We start from the raw sequence: 22473 nt of genomic DNA on the forward strand, positions 1-22473 counted from the left end.
TAGGATATAAAAGCCTAAGCAACCTTTCAACCATTCGACCAGTAGCTATGATGCTCACTGACCACCAGGGGGCAGATGCTCAACGCACAGGCATGAAAACATGGAACAGACTGATGAATATCAGAGTGAAGGGGAAGAGGGGAGGGAAGGAAGAGATTAACCAAAGATCTTATATGCATGTGTACTGGTGGGGTCCCTCGGCCTGGCCTGTGGGGTCAGGCTGAATCCGGCAGTCCGACATCCCCCAAGGAGTTCCAGATTGTGAGAGGATGCAGGCCAGGCTGAGGGACCCCACCAGTGCATGAATCTCTGCACTGGGCCTCTAGTTTATTTATAATCAAGCACATATGACCATCAAATTGCATAAGGATTAGATTACAGTTAAAAAAATATCCTATGTAAATCTGAACACTAAGATGAAAGAATAGTGGTATAGGGCTTAAAGGTACTATTGGGAACAAAAATAAAATATAATATAGTTATATTTAGTTTCAAATTTAGGCCACATAAAAATACAATTGAATATGATACAAATGGAATATGAATTATTAAAATAAGAATTTAAATGATCTGAAATCTATAAGGAAGCAAAATAATCGATTAATTTATTTAACCTTTTCATATTATAAAATTACTAGAGGCCCAATGCACGAAATCTGTGCAAGGGGCTCGGCCCTCGCAGCCCCGGCTTTGTCTGGAAGGTCATCCGGAAAGTTGTTCGGCTATCCGGTCTAATTAGCATATTACACTTTTATTATTATAGATTGGTTGTTTTAACAAAGGACTAAGAAGAAACATGAACAAACTGGAACACACTGGTAAGGAAAGTGCTAATTATAGAACTGCCTTGTATAGAGTTAGAGTAAGGAGATTAAAGGGATTACTTTGTAAATTATTACAGTTAAACAAATCTAATTAAAACTTTAGGCCTCAGTAGGGTAGCTTTATTAGGAAAAGGGAATGTAACAGAGGGTTCCATTTTTATGGCTTCTCCTTTAAAGATCGGTTTCGGGCACAGTACTGAGCATCTAGAACTCAGATAAAATGCCACAAGTTACTGGTATAATAAATCAGAAACCACAGCAGCTGGAAAGTAAAAGTTAACATCTTGGGAAAGAGAGAGACATAAAAGGGAATGCCAAAACTTTGAATATAATATCTGCACAAAATTCTGCTTGATTCTTGAATTAGATGTACTACACGTGCAAGGCAGAGTACAAGCAGCACAGCTAAGGCTAAAAGAAGTGGCAGAGATTTCAGCATCTGCCTCCCACAGGGGAGACAAAGTTGGATATTTGAGTTTAACCAAGTTCACTGCCTGTGAAAAGCAAAAAAGTCAACACTATTCAGTGGAACATGAAAGAATCTATCATCTATAAATTGTATCAATAAAATTTCTATGATGCAATTCAAAATACAAGACATAAAATATAGCAGCTCCTATATCCGTATTCAAAGAAGTAAATGAAAATGTGCTCCTAATAAATAGGAAAAATGGATATTTCAATAGAGATATAAAAACTATATAAAACAGAACCAAATAAAAATTCTAGAACTGAAAATTATAATATATGAGCTAAAAATTCCCCTAATAGAAGATTAGAAGTGACAGGAAAAGAGAAAATAAATTCAGAGATAGATGAAAGGAATTTTCCAGTATCATTATCTGCATAAAGGATAATATAGCAAATTAATTTATGTGGATTTGGAGGTCTAGGGGGACAGAGTAGAAAAATGGTACAGAAAAATATATCTGAAATATATATTTCAGGGGACTTCAAGAAATATCTGAGGCTATATTTTTTGTTTTAAATATTGTTTTAGTTATTCTAGTTCCTTTTAAAAAAATCTTTATTGTCGAAAGTATTACATATGCTCCCCATTTGCCCCCACCGACCTCTCCCAGACTTCCCTGCCTCCTACCCCAGGCCTTCACCCCTCTATTGTCTGTGTCCATGGGTTATGCATATATGCATACAAGCTCCTTGATTGATCTCTTCCCATCCACCCACTCTCCCCCGCCTTCCCTCTGAAGTTTGACACTCTGCTCCATGTTTCTGTCTCTAGATCTATTTTTGTTCATCAGTTTATTTTGTTCATTAGATTGACTTTTCATATAAAGTTTAGAGTTATCCTGTCTAAAATACCCCCCCTCAAAAAAAAAAACAAAAACAAAAAAAACCATGCAGGGATTTTTATAGAAATTGCATTGAAACTGTATATAGATTTGGGGAGAACTTACTTTACTATATTGAATCTATCAAAATGGAATATCTCTCCATCTATGCAGCTCTTCAATTACTTTTTGATAGAGTTGTGTAGTTTCATCATCAAGTATTGTATATTTATTGTTAAAATTTTTAATATATATTTTTTATTGATTTAAGAGAGGAAGGGAGAGAGAGAGATAGAAACATCAATGATGAGAGAGAATCACTGATTGGCTGCCTCCTGCATGCCCCACACTAGGGATTGAGGCCACAACCCAGGAATGTGCCCTGACCTGGAATTGAACCTTGACTTTCTGGTTCATAGGTTGGTGCTCAACCACTGAGCCAAGCTGGCAGGGCTGTTAAATTTATATATAAACTAGTGGCCCGATGCATGAAATTCATGCAAGAGGCTCAGCTCAGCCCTCACAGCCCCGGCTGCCTCAGACAGCCCTTGCAGCCTCAGCCGGCCCTCACAGCCTGCAGCAGGTGCAATGGGGCCAGGATGAGCGGGAGTGGCAGGTAGGAGCTGCAGGTGGCGTTGGACTGTGGGTTTTGGCCCGATCCCTGCAGGCCACCCAGAGGGACCCCATCCATTCACAAATTCTAGTTAGAATATATTGGATTTAATTTGCTAATATTATGTAGAGGATTTTTTGATCTATGGTCATGAAGAATTTGGTCTTTTGATTTTTTACTCTGTCTTTATTGGTATCAGGTTAATATTGGCCTCATAAAGTGAAATGGAGGTATTTAGGTATTTCCTCCTCTTTTATTTGCTGGAAGAAGTTTGTTGAATTGGCATTGATTCTTCTATAAATGTTTGGTAGAATTCCCCTATAAAAATGTCTGTGCCTGAAGATTTCTTTTTCAGGAGGTTTTAAACTATGAATTCATTTTCTTTAACAGTTATTGGACTAAAATTATTTATTTCATCTTGTGTGAGTTTTGGTTGTTGTCATTTTAACAGTCAGAAATTTTATAATCTTTGCACTTTCTTTTATAGCTTTGATCTATTAGTATTTCTACATCTCCTATCAATTTGGGTATTTTATGCTGTCCTAGAAGATGTATTGTTCCAATCCTATCAGCTTTCTATTTTTCAGCTTTCTCCAAATTTTCTTGTCCACAGATGATCATTTAAGTTATAGGTATATGTGTATGTGTACACACAAGTACATATATATGGTATATAATTGATATACTTTTTTTCAGTATGTGATAATGTGGAAAGGTAGCTTAATTAGCATAGTCTGCTATTTGATAAAATACCCTCTACTTGTTCTTATTGTTTTCTCAATATCACTATCCCACCTCTTCATCTCCAATGATACAGCTCCTAGGGCAATGGAAACAAAAAAGAAAATAAACAAATGGGACTACATCAAACTAAAAAGCTTTTGCACAGCAAAAGAAACCATCAACAAAACAACAAGAAAGCCCACTGCACGGGAGAACATATTTGCCATTGCTATCTCTGATAAGGGTTTAATCACCAACATTTACAGGGAACTCAATAAAATCTAAATCTTAAGGCCAATCCTAAGTATTGCCTATTTTCTGCAGACCTTTCTAATTTTGCTGGTAGTTGGATGCTACCTTGTAATTTTGATATTATTACTGTTAATGTTACTATTACATAGTTCACATTGTAATGCAATGGTGCTTTCTCTCATGCTAATGTCCTCATTAGGCATTGAACCCCTTGATACTAGGGATTAATCAAGTTCCAGTTTGTAATTCTTAAGTATAGCTCTTGCAAGGCACCAAGGAGTCAGTCAATGTATTTGTTATGCTAGGCATAAATGATATGCTTTTCCAGTAAACATTCTCTTTATATAACTATAGAAATAGATGCATTTAATATTGTTGCATAGATTTTAAACTTAGGTAATTTATTAAACTTTATTTTTTTCTTAATTTATGCTGAATAACTCTAATCAGGAAAACAGTTTCCATTAAAATGATTGTCTCTTTGAAATGTAGTACAAGTGTTTCATAACCAGTATAAAGACTTTGATAAACTACCAAGATATCTACACTAATAAAAGAGTAAGATGCAAACTGACCATACCTTTGTGATGCCCACCAGCCAATCAGGAGTGAGTATGCAAATTAACCCCACAAAGATGGCGGGTTAATTTGCATACACAGGCGCCAAGTGGCCGGGGGCGGGGCAGGACACTTGCATCGTCACCATGGCAACGATGCAGGCGTTCCACACCACCCCAGCCACTCTGGGCCTCTGGGCAGCGTGGGAAGGTGGAAAGGCAGCTCTGGGCCAGAGCAAAGGCAGTGCTGGCAGACAGGGTAAGGAAGGCTGATTGTTACACAAACCTTCATGCATCGGGCCTCTAGTATACATAGTAATAGCATTATTACTGGAATTCAGTACATGCATTTGTTTTCTCTATGAACCATATGCTCTCAGTTATGACTAGAACTGGCTCAGTCATTAGATAACTAATTAGGCATTTGCTTAGTTCATTTAGAGTTCTCTGAAATCCTAGGATTCAGGTATTTTTCTTACATAAAAATTAGATTACGGTAATTTTCTTCCTTCTGTAATCCATGATCCCTAATGTTTAGCTATACCTGGAACATTTCATCTCATTATATTTGATGGCCATCATGTATGAAAATAATGCAAATGAAATAGAAATTTTACTAACATGGACTAACTGGTGGAAAACTAGATCTGGATTTCTGAAAAGACTGGAACTTGTTAATTTTGAAAACAAATAGCCAAGTCAAATATTCTCATGGTGCTGATTTTAATGAGGCTAACAAAGTAAGGGTGATTAAAAGGTTTTAGGTCCTCACATTAATACAGATATATGAATAAAACATGTAATGGTACTAGCAGGATACTTGAAACAAATTGATGTCAAGCAGGTTAAAAGACACTATCTATAACCTTTTTATACTATTTATTTGGTAATGCATTTTTATCACTAGAGGTAAACAACCTAGGCAAGCCTGCATTGAAATTATCACAAAGTATGACTTCGAAGCATTAAAAAGAGAAATATTAAGTGTATTGCAGTATGTTTATATCTATTAAAATGACAGTTTCTCTCTACCTTTATCTGGTTTAAAAATGTAGAAAGTGTAGTAAACTGAGATAACAAAGCTCACATCATATGAGTACTTGGAATAACAGGTATAATCAATACTTCCAATAACTTTTAATTTAACAAGGCTTTAATAAAATAAAAAGCCTGCCTAGCCTAAGAACCTGATGAAATAGCTTTTCAGAGCACTCACATTAGACTCCTGTTAAAGTCTTTAATTCTGTTAATATTTACAGCTGCTGAAGCATACAGCATCCCAATGAATAAAACAGCATTATTTAGCTCCCCAGTCAGTTTCAACAAGAAAACAAATCAGCCCAATTTAATAGAAATTAGTAGTTTTCTGTTTTATAAACATAATACGGAAATCTTTTATTGGGTTTGTTGTAATTGACATTTATGCTTATAATCCCAGCCCAGGGAAGCTCTTTTGTTATAATATTATGAAATGCTGCAGGGTGTAGAGGTATGGTGGAATTAGCAAATGCTTTAGAGACTAATTGGGTTTGAATGCTGCTGGTTCAGTAATTTATTCAGTGGCTGACCATGGCCACATTAGTTGACCTGCCTGAAACTTGGTTTATTACTATGAAAGGGGGTTATAAAAATATCTGACCTTATTGGAATGTCGTGAGTGTTCAGTGAGAAAACATTGATTTGTGGTGAATACATTTCTCTTCTAATGACTGTCTAACCTTGGTAAAGGTAAAGAAAGGATGGAGGAGAGAAAATTAAAGCTGAGTCAGATATTGGCTTATTTATAGGACTCTTCCCCCTTCATATGTTCTCTCTCTCTCTCTCTCTCTCTCTCTCTCTCTCTCTCTCTCTCTCTTCTATTACTTGTATTCCGATATTATTAATATCCCACAAATGTCTAATGGCTTACCAGATACATTTCATAATTAGAAAAATACACACATTGCATGATGTAAATTCATCTCCTGCAAGTCCTAATGTGATATTATGACTTTATTTGTACTGTTTCTGCATGTAAATCTTTTGTTTCCATCCAGATTCAGCCCTATTTTATAATGCTGATTATATGTTAGCACTTCCACACTCAAATGCTTAAGCTAACATTTTTCAATTCCATTGTTTCTGGTGGCAGGTAACAGAAATGGAAATAGAGAAAAAACAAAATGATCAATACATTTCTAAAATATATTACTGTTTCTCCTAATTTCTAAATATATTAAAGTTTCCCCTAATGTAATTACTACAGTTTCTACAGTTTCTTCCAAGGTTTTCTCTAAAATTGTACTGAAAACAATATTTTCATTTATTTTTCACATGTTGATCACAAGATTCTAACAGTGGTTTTGTATAAAATGGATTTTATTTTGTCAATATTCAGCATCATCATTTAATGATTGAAATTTTGGCAACAAATCAGGAGGAATATAGCAGGGATGGAATCACAAATAATGCCTAGGGATTAAGTTTACAGGTGTCTTATAGAAGTTGATGAGAACTGAGGCAGGCAGCAAACAAAGGCAGGCAGCAAAACAAAAAATTTAATACCCCCCTTGCCAGTTTTCTCAATGGTTAGAGTGTTGCCCTGTGGACCGAAGGGTTGCTGGTTTGATTCTCAGTCAAGAGCAGGTACCTTGGTTGCAGGTTCCCCAGCCCCTATGGGTGCACGGTGGAGGCAACCAATCGATGTGTCTCTTTTACATCAATGTTTCTCTCTCTCTCCCCCTCTCCTTCCTCCCTTCCACTCTTTCTAAAAAATTAATGCAAAAAAAAAAAATCCTCAGCTGAGGATTTAAAAAAAATTGAACCTCCTCCTCCTTCCTCACTAAACACATATACTAGTAGCCACACCCACACCATTTTCTGGAATACAGTAAGATTCCTATACAACATCATTAAGATCATGATATAAATTTACTATAATTTATACACACTCTTTCCTTTTGGTTTTAGAAAAATGGTCAGAAAATAACAGATTTCCCTCTTTGGGATGATGATACCCAGCCAGCATGACCATGCTACAGGTACAAAAGAAAAAACAAAGAAAGTTTCATTCAAGTCTTTTTTCTCATTAGCCACCAATTTACATGAACCCCAACCTAATAAATAGGTCTCTCTAAACTGCTTGTGCCTGATGTAGTTTGCACCACTGAGATGCTCCATCACTCATCTATGTTTTTGCAAGTTGCACTACTAGTAAATAGCTTTGGATTCTGTCACCCAGAATTCCTACTTGCCAGTTTGTTTATATTCCTTCTTTCAAAGAACTTCTAGCAAGGGCTGAGTCCATGTTAATTTATTAATTCACATAACAAATACTTTTGGGCACCGTATATGTGCCCAGCAGTATTGTAAGTGCTGGAGACACAACAATGACTAAAATAAAGGCCCCGCCTACCTCAAATGTACATTGTAGTAACATTCATCATAGTGTTAATATAGAATCCAAGAAGCTTCCTGTTCCTTCTTAGGATATGGAAGGAGAACCATAATGATCACAGCCCCAGATACCCTCTATACTCTGGTCTTACAATCATAGACGCTAGTGTCAGCGTTTAAAATTCTAGCCACTACTCCTGTACCAGATTCTTTCTTGGTGGTAGATAATGGGGAGAGAAAACAATGACTGATTATAGATCCATGGTTATTACAGTTCCTTCCAAATTAGTTTCTACCACTGAAATAATTCTAGCTGCCTGATGTTTCCATTCAACCCAGTGTCACTCTCCTAACATTCTGTCTTTTTTTCTATATTCTCTAGGTTCATGAGGTTAGAACAAACTCAACCATACAATCAGTCACTTCATGAAGTTACAGGAACTTAATGATGTTTTAAGAATGCTTAGACAAAAAAAGAATGCTTGGAAGCATTTTAAACCTCTTATATACTCAAATTGTCATAGACAATCCCCAGTTCTAATCCCAGATCTGAATTAAGTTGAGAGCTTAAATCAAAACATATCATAGCTAGATTGTTGTAAATAAGTATTAGAACTTAGACTCTTTCTATGCCAGTTCATTTTATCTATCCTAATCTTTAATTAATATACAATATTACAGTATTATACATTATATGTTTATAATGTGCTATATATTTCTATATTATAAATACAGAACATATTTCTGTTATAAATATTAATTCCATTCATGTATGTAATGGTAGAGAAAAAGTTCTAAAAGGATAAACAAGTATTTTTAATAATTGTTATCTCTGGGAGAGGCATGGAAATGGAGGGAGGAACAAAGAAAAATTTACGTTTTTATTTCATACTAGGAGCCCAGTGCACAAATTTGTGCACCTTGAAAGGAACTATGGGCAGCTAGGCTGTGGTGGGCACAGGGGCGGGTCTTGGCCCATCCTCCATGCCCCCACCCAGCCCCTCCTGCCGCGGCCCCCTGGTCCCCTGTCTGCCGGCAACCCTGCTCCCGCCTCCGCTGCTTCCACGTGCTGATGGCGCCAGCCCTGCTCTCACCCGCTGACTGCACAGAGTGATTGGGGCCAGCGCCAGCAGTGGGTGCAAGCAGTGGCTGCTGCCCCGATCACCCCTCAGGAGCAAGGGGAGGTAGAGAAGCCCTGAGGGGCGACTGGGGTCAGCAGCTGCTGCTTGCACCCACTGACGGCACCAAGCGATCAGGGCCGGCGCCAGGCGCCAGTAGCGGGTGTGAGTGGCAGTAACCACCAAAGCCTCGCCCCAATGACAGTGACTGGCGCCCTGCCTTGGTCTGGCACCCCTGCACACCTGCTCCACCATCCCACCGCAGCTGATGCCTGCCATGTTCTGCACTCTGCCACCTGCTTCTGATGCCGCCATGTTCCACCCGTGCTCCCTGGTGGTCAGCGCACGTCATAGCAACCGGTTGTTCGGTTGTTCTGCTATTCGGTCTATTTGCATATTAGGGTTTTATATAGATAGATACTTCTGTACTGTTTGAGTTCTTTCTTCTTTCTTTCTTTTCACAAAGGACATTCTGTAGTATACATATAATTTTTATAAACTCTCCATTTAAAAAAGGTCATAGAATAATTAATGTACTACTCATAAGGACAGATGATCTTCATGACCACCTCTTACTGTGATATATTTAAATTAATGAGGGGTCATTAAAGGGGTTCTACTAGCCTTCTCCAAGTAGGGGACCATGACAATCTTTAAATGACCCTCTTATAATAAATTCAGTGTTTCAGAACACCGTAATTATTTTCATATTTTTATATTTATTGAACATAAAAATACATTTAATAATTCTAAGCTTTTAAATTTCCTTGATATTCAAACCATGAACTCCCCAGATTTTTGTTTTAGTCTGTAGAATGTAAGATGACAATCATATATAATTCTGTATCTGATCAATGAGTCAGCCTTCCTTTCATTTAACCCTAACATTGGCTCCTCTTGGCCCTAATCTTTTTAAAACACCATGCTCACAGACTTTTTATTAAGGATTAAAATTAAAAATTAGATTTCTTAATAAATTGGATGTTTCTCCAAAGATGTGAACTTCTTAAGACATGCTGGTACCACCTAACCTTCCATAAACAATAGAATACACATTCAATTAATATAATATAAATGGTGACATGAGGTCACATAGAATTACTAAGGATGCTTAGACTTAAACTCAGAGAAAAAATAGTGATATGTGCCTGTTAGGAACAGTTTCTTAAAGTTTATGGTAATTGCTAATGCCACATTGACTTATAGACAATAACCTCATTAAGCTGCCCCATTTCTCATAGGGCTACACTTAGTAGCTACACTGAACTACAATCATTAAAATATTTGTAATTATCCTAAAAGTTACAGGAATATTTTTTCTAGGCAGAAAAGGCACCTTCCCGGTCTAATTTTAAGAACTGATACTACCAAGTATGGTATATATTCAAAGACATTAGGAGGAATGATTGTGTCTAAAACATGCAACTCTATTTTTCAGAGGCCTGACATTCTCTTGACCCACAGGTTGAGAACCACTAGCAGGGTCGCCTAAGACCATCGGAAAACACAGATATTTACATTATGATTCATAACAGTAGCAAAATTACAGTTATGAAGTAGCAACAAAAATAATTTTATGGTTGGGGGTCACCACAACATGAGGAACTGTATTAAAGGGTTGCGGCATTAGAAAGGTTGAGAACCACTGTCTTAACTCCTTGTTTGTTTTTATTACCAGACTAAACTTTGCAAAAGATATCTTATTTGTGTCTAATTAGCAGACTCATACATATTAAAAATTGCTATAGTAAAATACACATAACACAAAATTTACCATATTAATCATGTTTAAGTGTATAGTTCAGTGGTGTTAAGTATATTCACATTGTTGTGCAACCAATCTTTGTTATCTTGCAAAACTAAAATTCTATATCCATTAAACAACTCCCTATTTCACTCTCCCCTATCTCTATGAATTTGACTACTCTAGGTACCTCATATAAGTGGAATGATACACTATTTATATTTTTGTGACTGCACAGATTAAATGGCTTTACTGGTGAATTATATAAAACATTTAAAGAAGGATTAATACTAGTCCTTTTCAAGCTTTTCCAAGAAAGTGAAGAGGAGGGAATACCTCCAAACTCATTTTATTAACCCAGCCTTACCAAGAAGCTACAGCAAGATAAAGGCACCACAGAAAAATAAAACTACATGAAAATATCTAAGGTGAATACAGATGCAAAAATCCTCAACAAAATACTAGCAAACTGAATCCACCGCACCCTAAAAGGACCATACAACATGACCAAGTGGGGTTTATCCTTAGTATGAAAGGAAGGTTCAAATACGAACATCAATTAATGTGATACATCACTTAACAGAACAAAGAATAAATACCACATGATCATCTCAGTGCTATTGTCCTTGGGCATGGCCCTGACCAGGTCCCGTAGAGAGGCGAGTGCTCAGGCTCCATGGAAGATGCCGGACCAGGGAGTAGCCGCTCAGAGGGCGGGTCTACGGCCATTTGTCTGACCAGGATGAGCGGTGCTCCCACAGTGGGCCGATCCCCGCAGGCCACGCCCCCTACCAGTGCATGAATCCTGTGCACCAGGCCTCTAGTAAGTATATAAGTTCTTTGGTTTATCTCTTCTCATCCCCCACCAAGTGCCCATCAGTGGATGAATGGATAAAAAAGCTGAGGGATATTCACACAATGGAATACTGTGCAGCTGTGAAAAAGAGGGATCTCTTATGGTTTGGGATCACATGGATGGATCTGGAAAATATTATGCTAAGTGAAAGAAGCCAAATTGACAAAGTAGCCTTTCTTAAAGCTTCTGATTCGAATGTTAAAACCTCCTGGTTTAAAGAAGAAATATAAATGATCTACAGTTCATATCTCTTGAACCCCATGCCAGTTATAGCAGACACTATTAGTTGGTCCCCTCCATCTGTCCTTATTCTCTCACTTTTGTTCATTTTTGTTCAAGTACCTACTCTACTCCCCAGGGCCATGTATTTTGGGCACCAGCCCCAAGAGATGTTTCTTGATTGGACTGAATCCATAGTTGTGGTACCATTTTTTTTTTTGCATTGGACACAGATTTATTCATACTTCTGGAGGACCTCCTTGAAACAGGAAGGGTGTCAAAACAGATTTTGGAAAACATTGATCCTTAAAAGTGGCATTGAGCCTCTGAAATAACCAACTCTGCAGCTATCTTTTTGGTCTTTTTGGTCAGTGAAATAAAATACAGAGTGTGGCAAAATTAGGCTTACAGCTGTGAGTATACAAAATAGAGTAGTTTTATTCTTGTATTTTTAATTATTGTATAATTTTCCATACAAACAACTGTATACCTACTTTTGCCCCACCCTGTATTTCTATACTTTTAAAATTTCTTTGAGTTTATTTTATTCCACCTGAAATCAAAGGTAGTCAAATTGATACAGCAGTTTTAGAATGGAAATATTATTCTGCCTTCCTCTCCTCATCTGTGCTTACAGATTCCCGAGTTAATAATACAAGTTGAGTTTTTATGCAAGAATGATTGGTATAAAATATGTGAGCTTTCATTTAAGTGATTTTGTTTTTCTTCAACAAGTAGAGCAAGAATAAGAAATCAGGATCCATAAGGACAGGAGTGCTTAATAACCCTGCCTGATGTAGAGCTATTGCCACAAAGCAGGCCAGGGAAATTCCCTCTGGATAGTTCAAGTTTTATCTATTCCTTTCTCTGTAACTCACTATCAAAGACAGAATTCTTGATTAAAAAATAAAAATGGATTCTGCCTTTAACAAGATCAGAGGCACTGACGAAAAATGATGCAAGGAACAGCCAAAGCAAATGAACACTATTTAGATGTATGGATCACCAGAAAAATATGAATAAGGGAGAGTTTGGCATTGTTTATTCCCAACTTTTAAAAAGTTATAATGGAAAATAAAACCATTAAAGTAAGATCAAATTTAGAGCCTGCAGAACACCATCTTTTTTCCATTTCTTCTTAGAACACTAAATCAAAAATGACCATTACTTTTGCCTGTGCTTATCTCAAAGACAGCCAAGTAATGTGACTGGATGTAAGCTTATTCACCCTCATGAATGTAAATCCAAGATTTAGAGATACTGTACTGTCTTGTGCATTTGTCTCCTCTAAAGCTGGTAGTCTATTTTATTTAATAAGCTCATACCTAATATTTACAGCAGTCAAATCTATGTGCTAAGTTTCTGAGGGGTGAAGTGGTGGATGGAAATGAGGCAAAGACAAACAAGGAAATTGATGGGTGAGAAAGCCAGTTCAAAGTTGTCTGCAAAGTTAACTAGAATGTTAGTTTCTGATACTCTTTAATACTGAATCTAAACAAGACATGAAAGGGCAAGGAGAAAGGAAAGGCTATCTTCAGCCAGGGAAAGGGGAAAAGACTCCAAGAAAAGATAGCACTTGAACCTGTGAAAAATATGTAGGGTTCCAGTAAGTAAAAAGTGGATTGACTTTTTTCCTGTCTGAGGAAACAGGTAAAAGCTTATACTTGGAAAAAATATCCACCATTGGGGAAATTTTAAAAAACTAATGCCCAATCTGGACCCCAAACCTGAATCTATAAGGAGGAAACCAGGCAACAGAATCCTATATAATAAAAGCCTAGTATGCTAAGTGCCCGGTTGTCCAGTCGTCTATTCAATCAATCAAAGTATACTATCTTAATGATATGCTAAGGCTGCTCAACAGCTCACTATGACGTGCACTGACCACCAGGGGGCAGACGCTTCAACCAGTAGGTTAGCTTGCTGCTGGGGTCAAGCCAATCGGGACGGAGCTAGATGGGCCAGACAGGCCCTGGAGCGCTCCTGCCGTCTCTCCCTGGCTGGCCAGCCTCCTGCATCCTTCCCCGGCCCCAAACGTGCACCAGTGGGGTCCTTCAGCCTTACCTGCACCCTCTCACAATCCAGGACCTCTTGGGGGATGTCGGAGAGCCGGGTTCAGCCAGATCCTGCAGGCCAGGCCAAGGGACCCCACTGGTGCATGAATTCATGCACCGGGCCTCTAGTTTTATATAATGTTGTGCAACTAAGACTCAGATACTTTGGACAAAAAGGACCTCCCTGATTTAGGTTATAATCTCCTCAACACTTATCACCCACCACTCATATCACTCATGGTGTTCCACTCAGATGGGCTTCTGCTCCACAATAAACTTTTATTTTTTCTTCCTCAGAGCTTCACAGGTGGCTCTTCCTCTGCCTAGAATTTTTTTCCTACCCAACATTGCTCCACTGGCTAATTCTACCAGTTTTGGGGACTTAAATGTGAATTCCTCTGAAAACATCCTTAACTCCTGAATGAAAATTAGATCCTGCTGTAAATACCCATAGTTTTCAATTTGGCTCCTTCTTACTACTTTTCACAATGTAAAATTATACTAATAAATTTATTTGTATGACTGATGGCTCAAGTTTTTTTGCACCTAACTACAAGGACCTTGACGGGGGGCATATGTGAGTTTCATTCATTCTTTTGTAAGCCATTTCTAATACAATGACTAGTAGATAGTATGTATTGCAGTAAAACTTGTGGTGTGACCTGAAACTAATATAAGATTGTATGTGAATGGTAATTAAAATAAATAAAGCCCGGCTGGTGTGGCTCAGTGGTTGAGCACTGACCCATGAACCAGGAGGTCATGGTTGAATTCCCGGTCAGGGCATATGCCCAGATTGCTGGCTTGGATCCCCAGTAGGGGCTGTGCAGGAGGCAGCTGATTAATGATTCTCTTTAATCTTTGATGTTTCTATCTCTCCATACCTCTCCTTTCTCTCTAAAATCAATAAAAACATATTAAAATAAATAAATATAAAAAAGTTGTGTGAATTAATATGTTAATGAATACATGAAAGAGTGAATCAGATATTTTAGGGTACATGAGGGGATGTGCAAGGTATTAATTGTGGAATGTATATAGAAGTTTTATTAGAGAGACTGTCCCCCTTCCCCTGTAAACATTAGCCACCCATCCATTTCTTTACTCCCTTGCTTTATTTTTTTACAGCAGATATCATCATTGACATATTTAAGCATTTTATTCATGTAACATCTGTCTCTTCCCATTAAAATTTTGAGGCCTATAAGAAAAAAGAACCTTGTCTTTTTGTTTACTGCTGAATTTCCAATATCCAGAACAATGCCTGGCACATATTCGGTGTTCAGTAAGTACTCATTAAATAAATTACATGGTGAGTGTGGGTGTGTATGTGGTGTGTTTTTGTAAGTTAAAGTGACCAATCATCCAGGTTTGCCTAGAACCGATGTGGAACTTCCATTGCTAAAACCTGGAAAGTCTGGGAAACCTGGGATGAGCTGGTCATTCTAGAATGCAAGTACATTAGTAGAGGTTCGGAGAGTCAACTGGGAAAAAGGAAGGATTAGACTAAAACCAGGATGCTCAGAACCAAAAAGGACATGGACTTGCATATGTATAGGGGCTTTCAGGAGGATGTTAATTAGACTATGGGAATAGTATACATGATGAATTAGATTAGAATAGTAGGGAAAGGGAACAGGTTCTTTTGAGGATGATTTTTCAATAGCCTAAGAAATGGTCATGAGGATCGCAGTAAGAAAAGGGAGCTAAAATATGGAGAGACTGCACTGAGAGCTAACATAAGCAATGACTGGTGGTCAGAGCTAAAGGAGAGAAAATTATTTGATGACTAACTTCAGCCTTCTGTGATTGAGTTGGGTAGCGCAGTGAGATCTGGCAGCATTGCAGATCACGGTATGATAGTCATAGCTCTGTGAGGCTTCGTGATTTATCTAAGCTCCAAAAAAAATTGAAAGTGTCAGACTGGCAATGTTAAAGAGTGACTCAGGTACCTGAGCAAGCTGGGTTGAGATTTCCTTGGAGGCATTTTCTTATCTATCTCTGCAATACATACTAGTAGGATTCTGAGAAATATATACCTATTGAGTGTGTGGGCTTTCCCCCTCTATGCTATTGATTTATTCAAAGCAATTTCCCAAAGCCATCCTTAGAACAACTGAAATCCATTTTATGATTTTTTTTGGAAAAAAATGAGAATTATCTATATGAATGATGTATTCAAAGAAACTACTGAAAAATGTCTTATCCAACTTTGGATACTTGGATACTTTTAAATGTCCTATTCTTATGTCCTGCGACTTCAAATAAGTGTGTGTGTGTGTGTGTGTGTGTGTGTGTGTGTGTGTGTGTGTGTGAGAGAGAGAGAGAGAGAGAGAGAGAGAGAGAGAGAGGAGAGATATTCATTGATCACAAAAATTAATTCAGATTGTCTGGCTACTTTGACTGTTATTGCCTTCCTCCCTTACCAATCGGTTTCCTCTCAAAGTTGTATGTTTAGTAGACAATGCTATTTTTAATGTGGCTTTGTAGTTCTCCCTGTTAAAGACTGAAGTCAATTTCTCAACCCCTTGATTTTACATTAGATCACATGACTTGCTTTGGCCAAAGGAATAATAGCAGAATTTATGTGTGCCAATTCTAGTCCTTTTGTAACTGGGCTTACTTTCTTGCACTTAGGACATTATCATGAGAAAACATGCCCAGGTTAGCCTGTTGACCTCAGGAGGAGTATGAAAGAGACATGGACCAGAGCTGCCCCAGCAAAATCACAACAGTCAAGCTTAGCCTAGATCAACCAACCTAAAGCTTACCCTCAGACATAAATTAAATAAATGCTTATTATTTTATGCCACCAAGATATTTGTCATTAGTTGTTACACTTCATATTGTTATAAGGGATGACCACCCAAGAAAATTAAATATAGTGGGTTCAAAGTGAAGTAATAATTTGTAACAACCAAGTAAATATTAATAACTCTAGATGTTTAGAATTCATATGAAAGAAAAGAATAGGAAGCAGTGATCTAGTTTTATGTTTATGTATCAACTACATTTTATAGAAATGCAAGTAACTTCCAAAATATATTTTTGACAGCTTAGAAAATTAAAAATTCAATTTATTTGGAGGAAAAAGTTATATGAAAGGTTTTAGTGAAGGTGTTTAATTTTAAAAATAAAATAGGATGTTTGATAGCAAAATGCCTAAGAGCCAATTCCCTATACATAATTAATTTGCTTACCAGGTTATGTATCAACAAAGCCCCTATTTCCATGTTATCTAGGAGTTTCCTTCTTCTTTCCCCTTACTCAGCTGATCTCATTACAGTAGGGGTACCCCCAGGGTTGTGAACCCCCACATAAATCACCTAAGTCTGGCATTTGTCAACAAGACCCTATAGGGGAAAAAATAGAAAGAGTGACGACTGAAGGAAAAGACCAGGTAGGAAAAATAAAGAGAAAAGTACAGTTGATTACCAGTCCTCATTTCTTTAATTCAGTGCTCATAAATCCCCCTGTTCATTTTAGTTTCATAATCCCCATCTTACTTTTCTCTTCTCAACCCCTGCTGTTCCTATTTTGAGACCTTATTTTTCTATACTTTGCTTTTGTTTCGTTAATATCCAAGACATTGAAACCATTATATGAGGCTTAGAAATGGTGAAAAGGTGATTGTGCCCTTCTGTTGTTGGTGTTGATGCATTTTTGGAATGGAACTCAAATTTACTTTCTGATAGATAACCACAGGTTAGTAAATATAATCCATATACAATTTGGATATTTGTGCCTAGTGTCAGAAATCCAGAAAGTATAAAAACACTCAGAAAGTATGAAAGCACAATGGCACTCAGATGTGTCATTTCTGATCTTCTATGAAAATGGCAACCAGAATATTGCAAAAGCAAAGGTTAAATGATGAAAAACATGAGAGCTCTCTGTGAGGTCCAGGTTATTAATGTTCGCAGAACAGAGAGGTGCCCAGAGGTTCAACATGTGTCCCAATCGTCAGTGTAAAGGTGAACGAAACTGAATGTTGAGATTTTATTTTTGTGAGGATGGTTTTTAATCTTTATCCAAAATCTTAGCAGATAGAATCTCACAATTACTATATTGGCTATGGTTGTAAGCTATGTAACATGGGCAACAGGAAATACTTTATGGTATAGACTCAGAACATACATTGGCTTCTATTTAAGTACAAGTGTTTCATAAGAATATTAATGGAAATCTGAAAAAGGACAAGGCATTCTTGTCTTATACCAGGGTAAATCTTACTTCCTTACACATTCTGTTAGAGATCAGGCAACACATCAAGTTCAAAAAATCCATCAATTCCAATTAAATTTGCAGTAGTGACATCCATATTTATAAAGTGAGTTCCTCTCACTACAACTATCATCTTCTACTCTATTGCCTTTCAGTACATTAAGCTAAATATCACTATTCAGCTGATATACTCTATTGTCACATGTGCATTTCAATGAAAGCCTTAAAAATGCAAAGAAATAGACAAAGACAAGCCCATTTTGTAGGTCCATGACATGCCCATTTTTGTATAACCTTCTATCTGAGACTCAGATGAAATATAAAATATGGGTTAGGATTCAAGGTTATCATAACAGTCCACAAAAAAAGGCATAGGAACTTTTTATTTTTGTTGTTTTGGTGAAAAATTGTTATTCATTCTTTTTTTTGAACTCTCTTTATCAATAGAAAATCAAGTATTCATATGTATTAGGGAAGATATGAACACATGTTATGATATCAGAGAAGACCACAAATCTTGACTTTCCTGAATTCAAAGCTATTTTATGCTCCCGGATGCATGCTACTTGCCAAAAAGAAATTCTGGTGATAGTCCTGTCAGTGGACTGTTCACCCAAGTAATAGTTTAAGTATTGTGATTTTTATCAGATGAACTCATTTTTTAAATCTATTTTTAATTGATTTCAGAGAGGAAGGAAGAGGAAGAGAGAGATAGAAACATCAATGATGGGAGAGAATCATTGATTGGCTGCCTCCTGCATGCCCCACACTGGGGATCGAGCCTGCAACTTGGGCACGTGCCCTTGATCGGAATCAAACCTGAGACCCTTTAGTCTGCAGGCCGACACTCTATCCACTGAACCAAACCAGCTAGGGCAGCTTCACTCATTTTTAGTGGCTTGTGTCATCAATATCTCTGGTGAGTCACAGTTTCCAAAATCTTTCAGTTTCAGGAAGCTCCTAGCATAGGGAGTCTCCATATGCCATTATTAAAAGTAGCTCTAATATGTTTCTCTATGAATTGCGGAGACTCCCTTGCTTCCTGGAATGGTTTCATGCTCCTGGGTAGCTTAATCACCTGATATTTCTCTATTGTCACTACTTCTGAGTAACAGTTCCGGGTAGAGCTCTCTTTGATATAGATGGTCAGTGACAGTCACCATGCAGGAAAAGCCTTACAAGGAATTCAAAATCCTATATTGTTGTCGTTGGAAATTTTGGGTGACACCATACAGGATTACCACATCACCTATTGTTGTCTTCTCCCCCGTCTTTCTCTGCTTGTGATGTAGCACAGGTCCATTATCTCAACCTTAGGATAGAATGAAGACTTCGTATTTGCAAAGGTTGGACTCTCCAGTATTTACAATACTAGAGGCCTGATGCACGAAGATTCGTGCAAGAATGGGCCTTCCCTCCCCTGGTTGCCGGCACTGCCTTCACTCCGGCTGGAACCGCCTTTTTGCTCCGGCCTGGAGCCGCCTTTTCACCTTCCCACGCTGCCCAGAGGCCTGGAGCGGCTGGGGCGGGGCAAAACACCTGCATCATCGCATGGCAATGACGCAAGCATCCTGCCCTGCCCCTGGACTCTCAGTGCCTGTGTATGCAAATTAACCAACTATCTTTGTTGGGTCAATTTGCATACTCACTCCTAATTGGCTGGTGGGCATCGCGAAGCTATGGCCAATTTGCATCTTACTCTTTATTAGTGTAGATACTCCTTCACTCATCTGGGTAAAAATATAAACATGGGGAGCTGGAGAACATTGATGTCACATCTAACGCCCTAAAAGACCCAGACCAGTTCTCTGACTTAGCTACCAGTGTCCTATAGTCATCAAGATAGAGGGATAACTTTACTCTCAGCTATATCGACAACTTTCAGAAATAAGCTGAGATACATGTTAATTTTCAGATATTATTATGAAAATTCTAAAGCCTAAGGCTTTAAAATTCTTCAATTTAAATCTAGATATTTGCAATCCTATCTGACTTTAGAATATAATCTGGGTTGGCAGGAAAACAGGCAAGTGGGGAGGGGAATATATCATCCCAGGGAAGAATGGAGATGGTGTGTATACATTTTTGTGCATGTGGTATTGTGTACTGATAAGGAATTTTTATTGATTACTAAGTTCTGAAACTGATCATGTGTAAGATTAAAAACCGTCATACCACTTCAGTTGCCTTATCACTCTGACATTTATGGCAATTACCTATCACCCTTAATGCTGTAAATTATTATTTGGGTGGAAGTTAGCAATGGGATTGAAGTTTAGACTTAGTTGCCAGGATCTATTATATGATATTTTCATGTTTTGCAGTACAGTCAAACCAAAGCAACTGAATTGAGACAGCTTATGGCCCAAGGGATTCCATGTTCCACTTTGAGAATAAATTAAAAACTGGAATTATTTCCATCTCTTAGAAATAGAAATGTTCCTTCCTTGAGAGAGGAGGAGCTCTATATCATTTGGTTTCTAATAAATTCTAAAATGAAAAACAAAAGGCAATAGAAACCTCACTATCTATTGACAGATTTAATGTGTTCATATGTAGAAAGATTCAATATCGTTTAGATAGTTATTATCCTCAAATGTATCTATATATCGATAGAAAAATAAAATAGTGAAACAGTCAGAAGGATTTATTGTCTAGGCAAGACTTTACATTCTAGGCCAGTGGTCGGCAAACTGTGGCCCGCGAGCCGTGGTTTGCCGCTCTGTTGACTAATGAGTTTGCCGACCACTGACCTAGACTCTCGATTCCAATTATTACAGGCTGTTGTTGTTCCTTGTGATTAAGCCCCTATCCCAGTGGTCGGCAAACTCATTAGTCAACAGAGCAGCAAACCGCGACTCGCGAGCTGCATGTGGCTCGCGAGCTGCGGTTTGCCAACCACTGTTCTAGGCAATAATGTTCCAAAGTTCTTGGTTTACTTTGATATATCATGCACATGATTCAGTGGGGCAATATGCTCTTACATTCATACTTTCTAACAGGCTTCCTAAAATTTTTATTCAAAATTCCAGATCCCCATGTGTTGGATAACATCACTGACTCCAATGCTTCACTCTTCCTGGTATCCAAACCCTTTGCTGTGTCACTTTGTAGCTCCTCCCCTGCAGGTGTATGAGTAAACAGAGCAGATTCCTGAGAATAAGTGCTGTTTTTAAGCCACTGAGCTTCTATGTATATTAAAACAAAGTGTTTTAACACATCCATGTCTACACTGTGACAGATAACATGTTATGTGAAACAAGAGACAAATTCCTGTCCTTGATGAACCTTTAATCTGAATGTAAGTATATTTACTCATCTAACCAATACTTCTATTGAGGAGACAGTTTTTTGTGCTATCTATAACAATCTATAACAATAAAAGCATAATATGCTAATTAGACTGGACAGCTGAACGACCTTCCGGACGAAGCCGTGGCTGCAAGGACCGAGCCCCTTGCACGAATTTCGTGCATCGGGCCTCTAGTTTTATTATAATAGTTCATGAATATGCTGGTTTGTTTTTTTTAAATGTTTCAATTAGTTATCCACTTTACTGTACTTCTGCCCTGAGGCTTAACACTAACAGCATAATTTAAAGAAAAAGTAAAAAGACACTTAAAACATTATTCTTGCTGAAGTAATGATGGAGACCACCATAACCATGTCAAGGACATTCCTGTCAGATATTTTAAATTCCAACTATACAGCCTCAAGGCAGTTAGAACAACCATGATGAAAACATAATTTTCATATAACGTTTATCAGTGGGCACTTTCTTTTATGAACTTTTCTCTGCCAATGTCCAGTGTCCAAAATAAGTTATTTTTAAAAAATCTTGACTTACTATCTCTATGACTTACATAGATAATGTCAGTAAGGTTTTAAACTTCCCAGAATATTGTTCTCAAAATTCATGAGTCCAATAAATTGGTATAATTTATATAAAATAAAACACAGAGATCTTAAATATTTGGTATGATGAGTTTTGGCAATTGCATTCACCCATGTAATGACCACTCAAAACAAAATAGAACACTCCTATTACCCCAGAAAGTCCTATTCTATCCCTTTAGAGACAACCATTTTTCATTTCAAACATCACAGCTTAGTTTTGTCTGTTCTTATACTACATGTGAGTGAAATAATAGTTTTTATTCTTTTCATTTTGCTCAATGTTTTTGTTTATTTGCTTTTAGATTCATCCATGTTTTTGTCTTTCAGTAATTTTCTCCTTTTATATGGATGAATTAGTATACCACTATAAGAATCTATAATAATAAAAGCGTAATATGCTAATTAGACTGGACATCCTTTTGGACGACCTTCTGGACAAAGCTGGGGCTGTGAGGGAAGCCCGGGTCCCGGGTGCCTGCCAGCAGCTGGAGGGAAGCCTGGGTCCCGGGTGCCAGAGGGAAGCCAGTGCCAGCAGCCAGGGGAAGGAAGGCCTACTCTTGCACAAATTTCATGCATCGGGCCTCCAGGACACTATAATATACTTATTCATTCTTCTGAATATAGATATTTGGATTCTTCCACATTTTGGCTATTTTGAAAGGCTATGAACATTCTTGTACAAGTCATGCTATGCACATAATTTTTATTTTGTGTGTATGTGCAAA

Source organism: Cnephaeus nilssonii (assembly GCF_951640355.1).
Source record: "Cnephaeus nilssonii genome assembly, chromosome: X".
Classification (NCBI taxonomy): domain Eukaryota; kingdom Metazoa; phylum Chordata; class Mammalia; order Chiroptera; family Vespertilionidae; genus Cnephaeus; species Cnephaeus nilssonii.